The following is a 9148-nucleotide window of genomic DNA, read 5'->3' as shown; positions in this document are numbered from 1 at the left end:
ATTCAATATTATTATTAAATAATATCATATCATTATAATATATTCATATCATTTGTATCTTAATATTCATTTGCCTATGAACAGATAAACCAATAAACCGATCCTAAGATCGTGAATAGATAATGAGAGATATATGAAAAACACATCGAGTGTAATTTCACATTGATGTTCCTCCAAAATAAGACAATAGGAAAATGAATAGGGATAAGTAACTTGAATCGGGAACTTTTCCTCAGTCTATTATGTTTCCCATTAATATGATAAGCAGGTTTGAAATGATAAGTTAACAGGCAGCGCGTGCTTTGAGGAAAGCCAGAGCACGCGACAGACACCCAGCAATCAGCCACGCGGATCATTCGTCCTCTTCCCTCTTCTTCCTCTTCCATCTCCTCTTCGTCTCTCTGCTGCTCAAAACAGTCGCGTTCCGGTTGAGATGAGCTCCTTGGCCAACGGCTGCAGGCGTACTTTGCAACGGTCGTCAACGTCTTAGTAAGGGGCGCAAAGACAAGGGTTCAACACGCTGGCCGCTTCCTTCTCCGTGCTCCAGTGATCCGGCTGTTGCACTGTGATCTGTTTTCTTCAGTGGTTGTTCGGTGGTGTCTCAGTGCGCATATCTTGTTCAGTGCTCCAATCTAAGCAACAAGCAAGGATTTCATTCAGGATACTATTGAGAAAGTAAGTGTCTCTATAAAACCAATACTAATTCCATTTTCATCCTATCATTAAGCTCTTATTGTTAAAACCAATACTGATTTCATTTTCATCCTATTATTAAGCTCTTATTGTTAAAACCAATACTTTTCTCATTTTCATCTTATTATTAAGCCCCTATTGTTTCTTTATATTCTTTGGGATGAATAAGTACCAATATTACCCAGCTGAAATCATATGTCAGTGCTTGTAGGTCTGTCTGTGTGATAGCTTTCAAATAGCCTCAGCTGATGTTATGAATGATTGAACAGAAAAACTGTTGTAACTGCATGCAATGAATTCCTCAGCTGACTAAGTGATAAATCATAAAAAAAATTTATCTTATGCGTTTCCAATATTATTCTTATATCCTGAAAAGTACGTTGTCCGTTGTATGTAGTCAATTTCGTTGTCCAACGAATTTAACCTGTAAAAATGTTCGAAGAATACGTGTTCAAAATTTGAAGCTGATTTATCAATTCTTTCTCAAGTTATTGTAGAATATACAAACAGACATACAACGGCTTTGGTCTTCAGTAAGTCAAAAGTGAGAACTCGCTAACGCTCGGTCAATTATTATTATTTTGATCTGGAAGAGTTCCTATCTTGGAATTTTACAAAAATTATTAAGTAAAATTTGGCAAAGTAAAAGGCGAGTCACCACCAAAGAGCATGAGGGCTGTGAGCCCTAAAGACCTTTTAACGCAGTTAGCAAGGGGTATCTGTTGAGAGTTGATCTTTACGGCTGCGTATCTAATTTGGAGGCAGCCTTGAAGTGTTGCTCCTTCTTGAGGCGTTCGGTGGGTGCAGACCACACAGTGCACCACCACCACTCACCACTGACGGCAACTTGACGACGATGTCCCACCCTGACAGCAGTTAACTGACGGCACCTAATTGCATTAGGGGTCACTGTTCGTTTCTCTTGGCCAAACTAGATCGTAACCTTCGGCGTTTACTGCGACAGGCGAATGTCTTGTAGTGGCTCGATGGCACGGTTTGTAGACAAAACGTAAAGAGCATACATCTTTTTGTTAGGTTTTTGTAGCCAACACTCCAATCAGCTTGTTTGACTCTTATGTGACTTATGGGACAATATGGCACCAACAAATGATTGTCATCAAGATAAAAATGTTATTGCATGGTTGATGTGGAAATTCTGGTCACCCAATAGAAAAATAAAAATATGTTTTTCTAGAGAATCATGATCAGTTCCAAGACGGTTTTGAATTTGGGAAGAGAAAAATCTAATTTATGGTTCATGAGGAGTCTACTCTAATGGGCAATATGATGTGGGATTTGGACGTATTTTTCGAAATTATTGTGCCTACCAGGCCTACAAGAGTTTGAGGCATGAAATTCTAATTCTGTTAGTGTGTCTCCCTCTCTTCAACTGAAAATTTTCAACTCATAGTTTTCTAGTTATTGAGAGTCCATTCGAATGTCTAAGGGCGCGAAAAAAATCGATTAATCAAAGAAATACTATTAATCAATTTTAGATAATCCATCTTAAAACTAAGCCATTATCAATAAGTTATTATTTCATTAATAATCAATCAATCTTTCCAACAAGATATTCTTCATTCATTCATTCATTTATACAATAAGTTTAAGTACATTATCAAAATGATAACTAGCTCAATTAGTTTGAATATAATCAAGTTTTCATCTTTAAAAACTCTTTTCAAGATATAAAACAAAATTGTGTTCCCTTCTCCTCAAGACTATCATTGAATATAGTACTCACATAGTCAAGAATCCAATTTTATTAAAAGCGGAAGAATACTCTGGGTGTTTGATTAAAATTTCACGTGGAGATAACAGGAAGGAAAATGGTAGGGTAAGAACGGCAATCAGGTTAATAAATACGACGCATAGAAGACTTGGGTGAAGCTGAATAATCGCCTTGGTTGACTTTAGCTGCTAATGAAGAGAGAGAAAGAAGAAGGTAGTGAGTTGGTGTGAAAGTGAGATAGAGAAAGAGAAAGCTTCTTATCTTGTGGGGGCGTTGTCTCTCCAGATAACAGACTTTCGAGCGGAGGCGTATTACTTAAAGCCCCAACGAGGCTTATGTTTTTAAAAACGCACACTATAATTAGCAGCCTTGTGACATCTTCTGACGGGGTGAAAGAGGGTGGGGGGTGATCCCCGGGGGGCACAGCCCCGGCGATTACGCCCTCAGGCCGTCATGCGAGCAAGTGTCTCTTAGGACCTGCATGTTTTCTGCCTCTCAAGGGGCACTCGCTTCGTTCCTATGCTTACAGGATCCGCTGACCTTTTACTCCAACTAAATAGGTCAGAGTCATTAATAATATTGAGAGTGGAAATTACTCATATGAAAACGATAAGAATTCTTATATTCTGGATTAGGTTCTAATTAATAATCCAATCCATCTAACACATTGTACAATATATCCATCAGTACCATGTCGTTGAAGATAGATGATAATTATTTGTAAAAATAATTATAAAAATATTATAGTCTAGTCAACGAAAAGTCTGGAAATACTAACCCCTACCACCTGAGACAAGTGGGTGGGGTGGTATAACACCCCATCATTATTGGGGTGATTAAAACATATAGAAACCATTCTTGGGGTTCTCGTGTATCTTGAAAACTATAAATCTAACGGTTATTACATATTTCTAAACATGTCAAAGCATTGCTACAAGTTCTATTTCGGAAAATGTTCACATCTTCCACAGTCTCTGAAATATCCACTCTTGAAAGTGTGACGATCTATGGAAAAAGTCCTTCCTTAAACAAAGAGCTCATATATAGTATAAGAGTATTAGATTCTCTTCAATTTGATGAAAAATTCTATAATTCCACTCATTCATTCATTCCCCTACAAACTGTTGCAGCAGTTTCAGTTTTGAGTGTGAAATCTTCATTTTTGTACAATATATCAGTTTGCAAATGAATCTGGAGGAAATGTTTAGAACATTTTTTCCACTTTACAGCTATTTTTGGAATAGTAAGGAAGTGAGCATATCTAGAGTCCTCATCCACACCTCATGTGCTGGAGGGTTGTGGTTGGTTTCAAAGTTTAAAGCCGCGTTTACACCAAAATTATTAACAAAATGCTGAAAACTTAATCCTTATAGATTCTATTAGATTGAACGGAACTTGACAAACACATATGATCAGCATGTGTATGATAACTTATATTCAATCTAATATAATCTATAAGGATTAAGTCATTAACATTTTGTCAATAACTTTGGTGTAAACGCAGATTTAAAGTGTCATTTTTTTCTTTTTCCAAAAAGCAGTCGCAAGTGAGTCAGATTGCGTAACGAACATTTTTCTTCAATATTTTCATCATATTCACATGTCTTACTTGTCAATAATATCCTAATAATACCGGGTGATTGATTCATAAAGGACTTTACAACTTTGAAAATTCATATACATCTTATTAAACAAGGTACAACGCTGGTTTTGGTGTTGTTTAAAAAATTCAAAAATCTTGAATAAATTAGTTTCAACTCTTACAATAACCGTTTTGAAATATCAGTTTATAACACGTTTAATTCAAATCTCAGATTCATCAAATCTGACAAAACATGATGACAATCACAAGAACCAATGCAGCCCCGGAGCGTGAAGTGAGACTTGAGAGCAAAAAATGATAAGGCGGCGAGCAGTAGGTGGCAAGCATTGCGGCAAATGACGCGTGAAGATAGTTTGCTGGGGGGGGGGTGGTTTTAGTGGGAAGGGAAGAAGCGATCTTCGGTAGGCCTAGCGTGTTGTGATAACAGACAGAAAACAAAGTTCCGAGTAGTTGAAAGCCCTCGCCTCTCATACAACACTCTTTCTCGCTATTATCATCATCCTCCCTTTCATTCTCTTGTTCTGGCTGTTTTCTATTATTTCCCCTACGACTGTTTTCTCACTTCAATTCACCCTTACATGCTATGCTTTCTCTCTCTCCTACCCTTATTTCACCTTAACCGTATTGTATTCCCCTATTCATTATTTGATTATCTCACCAACCATTTTTTCACCCCTCAATCAATTTCCATATAATTATTTTCACTTTTATCAGTTACTCAATGAATTTTAACATTCCTGAACTTCTTCTCACTTTCTTCCATTAATCATGTTTTGCATATCCCAATTTCATCAATTTTTCTCTTTCTATCCTTGAGTAGTCTTGAATACTATTTCTCTCTCTTACATACCACGACTCATAATCACGTCTTATCTCATCAGCAATTCTTGTTTGTTATCATTAATTTGTTTTGGATCTCTTCACCGTTCCAATCCCTTCCAGATTTTAAACATCCTTCTCGATTATTCTTGCTTCTCATTAGCTCCTAACGTTTTCCACTCACTTTTGCTGATCCATATCAGCTCCCACAGCCTCTACCACAGAATATAGCAGTTTTACGATTATAGAAGTTATCTCTGCATCTTACTTTCAGACTCCTCCTTTCTAGATTTGTTGATCCCATCAACTATCAGTTCCTATCAACTAGATACCATCTGTTCCCAACTTCTACTAGCTCATAAATATAAACTTGAACTTAATTTTTCAGTTTTTATCAGCTTACACTTCCATAATTCCCTAGTATATTTTTCTCCTAATTCTAGTGACACTTTCCACCTCCTATTTTCAGCAACATGTTCTCATCTATTCCTCATCGATACCTCTCACTCTAAATCCTTCCCACTTGCTCTAACGTGTTCCTAAACGCTCCAAACCATTCCACGATCAACGCCAGCCACTGAAGCGCAGCAAGAAAAAGCGTTTCGAGTGCAGCAGTGCTCGCTTGCACCGCTCCAGGCCATGGAATGGGGTTGTTTTGTTGACGAGGAGAGAGGTGGGGTAGTTGATTGGGTGAGGAGGTTGAGGGATCGGGGGAAACGATATTGGCTGTTGTTTTGAAGTGCACATGCCTGATGAACGAAAAGTAGCGGCGGATAGTGATCGACCCGGTGCATAAGTTCGCTCTTTCCGCTCTTTCCCTCTCATTTCTCTCACTCCATCACACCGTTTATCTCTACCTCCATCTCTTTTCACCCGTCTATATATTCAACTATCAATTTATCTATTTTCCTGTAGAATACACAGCGAAAGAGGTACAAAATCGGAACGGAAGAGAGTGAAAATAGGAGATACAATGTCGAAAAGAGGTGCTCATCCGTCCAACAACGACGCATAAGTACATTGCACCCTGCGTTTTGCTCATCCCATCGTATTCTCTCTTCAAACGGAAGAGGAACGAAAAGAGACGAAGTAGGACCAGAATAGAGACACAAAGAGGTGGAAAGTTAGGAGGAACGATATCGAAAATACGTTCAACAACGAAGCATAAGTAGAAAGCACTCTTTGTGTACTGCTCCTCCTATCGTATTTTCTCTCCACAACGAAAAAGGGGCGGGATAGAGACACGATAAAAGCAAAATGAAGACAAAATAGGAGAAAGAGATAGGGGGAAATGGGTGGGATAATGACGGAAAAGAGGTAACCAATACCGTTCAAAATCGATGCATAAGTGGGTACACTGACTGATTAGAACCGGAGCGATGAAAAGACGGGAAAATGGGTAGCCAAAACAGAAGTTCAATACTTCTTATTCATCCATAAACGATACATGAGTATACAAAACACGTCTCACTCACTCTCTTTCGCTCACTCCTCATACGAGGAAAGTGGAGTTGAAGTAGGATGGAGGCTAACAAAAAGAGATGCTTGATACCTTGTATCTCTTCATTTCATTACTGGAATTTGAAACATCCTTATTGACCTATATTAATTGACCTAAAAAAAATTGAAAAAGATATATACAATTCATAGAATCATAAAGAGGAATATTAGAACATGATTCACAAGTGAAGTGTGAGAAAGTTTAAAAGAGAATAGAATGAAAAATTTGCTGTTTGCTGTTGGAAATGCCAACGCTAGAGAATTTGCTTAGCTATTTCCCAAAAATTTTCTGAAGAAGAAAATGATTTACAAGGAATTTCCGAAACTCCTCTCATACCTGAATTATTCAAACAACATGATTTCCACCAAATTTATATTTGAACAAAGAATTTACTGAAAAACGGAAGTGATTTCATTTTTAGTTTGTAAAGCTCGTTGACAGAGCTGAAAACAAAGAGTAACTCAAAGAAAAAATGGATAAAATATAACGCTGCAGGTTGTAGCGCTCTCCAATCGTTTATTTGAAAGATATGTGGGAGAATGATAAGCATTCCAAGAAGTAATTCTCTAAATCGTGTATTTGTTGAAAAAAAAGCATAAGTAAACTCACATCGTAGCATGAAGCTCTCTCCATTTAAAAAAGAAATATATTTTTTCCAATCATGCTCAAATCAGATTGCTTTTGTGGTCAAATATAAAAAGAATATTTATTTGATGTGAGAAGATGTTTTCTAAGACATCAGTTCATTTCAACAACAAATAAAAAAGAGCAGTATCTTTGTTCTCTCTCAATCTCGAACTCTACGGAAAAGTACTTAAGGGAATCAAAAGAGGTGCAACAGATTCAACTCTTACTGAGCAAATAATATACCGAACAAGGAAAAGCATAACCGTTTTCCTCTTTGATCTCAATTTCTTCAAATAGAGAGTGATAAAAGAGTAAAAAAATATTTCAAAAACAGCAGATCCAAACTAATCAAATCTTCAGAACCCCAAAAAACAGCAATTCCATTCTCTACTCTCATACTCTACCACTTCCTCTCCCCATGAAACCACCAGCACACAGAGATAATAGTGGTGTCCTCTACTAGCCGCCAGTAAAACGCTATCACACAGGGACAGTAGAAGCGTTTAAACTCTTTCTCAAAGGGACAACAGACAGAGTTTTAGTAGTTTCCACAAATGGACTAGTGAGCATAATAATTTTTCCAGTGTGAGAGAAGCATAAAAAAGTTTGAGAAGAACTCCCTCTATCATCCTTCTCCTTCTTGTATGTCCAAGTACGGACAAGAAAAGTACAGAGGAGGAGCACCTGATGTCTCTTTCCTTCCTCTTACTTTCTCCTAAAGGAAGTGGTGAGGGATTTAAGATGAAGAGGAAAAGAAATATGTGTTCAAAAAATATGAAAATCATAGAATTCGTACACGAACGGAGACAAGCAGAGATAAGATAATAAGTAACGAAGAAGGTAGGAGAATGTGAGAACAGATGCTCCAAACCACTAATGCACCAATTCACTAGTCTAGAGCCCAGACGATCAGACCATTCTTTCCATCTCATCTTTTCTCACTCCCATTCTTCTTTGTACACCATACATCAACGTGGGTGAATAAGAAGAATATGAATTTGGATAGAGAAGAGTGTCAAAAAGAGACTTCCTAGCCAACAGAGAGTACAGAGAGAATCGACTAGAAGAGAGAATCGATAGATGCGAGTCGAGCCAACGCTCGAAAAGGTGGGTGAGTTGCATACTAATCAGACTCCACGTAGTTTTCAGGCACCTCGCAGTTTATAATCGACATAGGCCTTCCTCCACCCCCACCGACACAACCCTTACACAACCTGTACATCCGTCACTCTCCGATCTCCCGATCACCGGGGATTGTTCGCTCCTCGACTCCAATTATTCCAGAAATGTTGTTGCTTCCCCCTTCCACCGTTCTTCCTCGGACTGCACGTTGCTGATTGTCGAAGGCTACCGTACACGTTTTCGGCTCTGGGCGGCTGGAGGGCAGCTAGACTGGCTGAAGAGACACTTGCGACATGAGGTAGGATTACTGTTGTTACTCTCCATTATCGGCAAGTTGTTAACGATTATTATATATTATGAGTTAATATTGCTAGTGATTATTTCTCTCAAAATCAGAAGTCCAACACGATAGAATGAAAAAACTTAGTTGAGAACATAATATCAATTAATTTTGACATGTATATTGATGTTCATTAGCTCAGTCAATGATAACTTTGGAGAACACTTCATCGTAAAGTAGTGAATAAGTTACAAAACAAAGCATTGTGTGAACATGATTTATATTGATATTCTTTATGATTTGATTCCAAAGTTGATGGAATGCACATTACTAGTCACCCTATCATGTTTAAAAAGAGAAAAATTATCAGGAATGAAATGTTTTTGAAAGATCTCAACAAATTCAAGATCTCAAATACACGTGTGGAGTTAAAATGAATATTATTGTGATTGAATAGTGTAATGAAAGGAAAATGCAAGGTTTTCTGTATTCTCTCAATAATCATCTACAGAAAAATGAACTTACAGTTTTGAAAATGTATGATAAAATCAATAATATTGAAAATAGAATACAATAATCACAGCTTTGAATGAGGATGCACTCATTCCAGAATAAGAACACCAAGTGCCAACAACATGTTTACTAATTAATCCTATTTTTCAATTTTTCTGTGAAACAGCTCAGCAACCTCAATCTCATGAGGTAATTAATTCTCGAATCAAGAAAAAGGATCGATCATGGATACTCAAATGGGTTTGAGTACACGTGACC

The 9148-nt window shown here is 37.5% G+C and overlaps 1 protein-coding gene across 1 annotated transcript in view; it reads left to right on the top strand.

Moving 5' to 3' along the window:
* Window positions 1-342: 342 nt before the first annotated feature.
* LOC111054967 (homeobox protein prospero) overlaps window positions 343-9148 on the top strand; it is a 134702-nt gene continuing 125896 nt past the window's right edge. Inside the window, exon 1 of the mRNA XM_039427579.1 lies at window positions 343-675. The gene's annotated coding sequence lies outside the window, so the exon portion shown is untranslated. The remainder of the gene's footprint in view (window positions 676-9148) is intronic.

Source organism: Nilaparvata lugens, chromosome 4 (genome assembly GCF_014356525.2).
Source record: "Nilaparvata lugens isolate BPH chromosome 4, ASM1435652v1, whole genome shotgun sequence".
Lineage (NCBI taxonomy): Eukaryota > Metazoa > Arthropoda > Insecta > Hemiptera > Delphacidae > Nilaparvata > Nilaparvata lugens.
The sequence above is the reverse complement of the archived record's forward strand: the minus strand, read 5'-3'. Positions and strand labels throughout refer to the sequence as shown.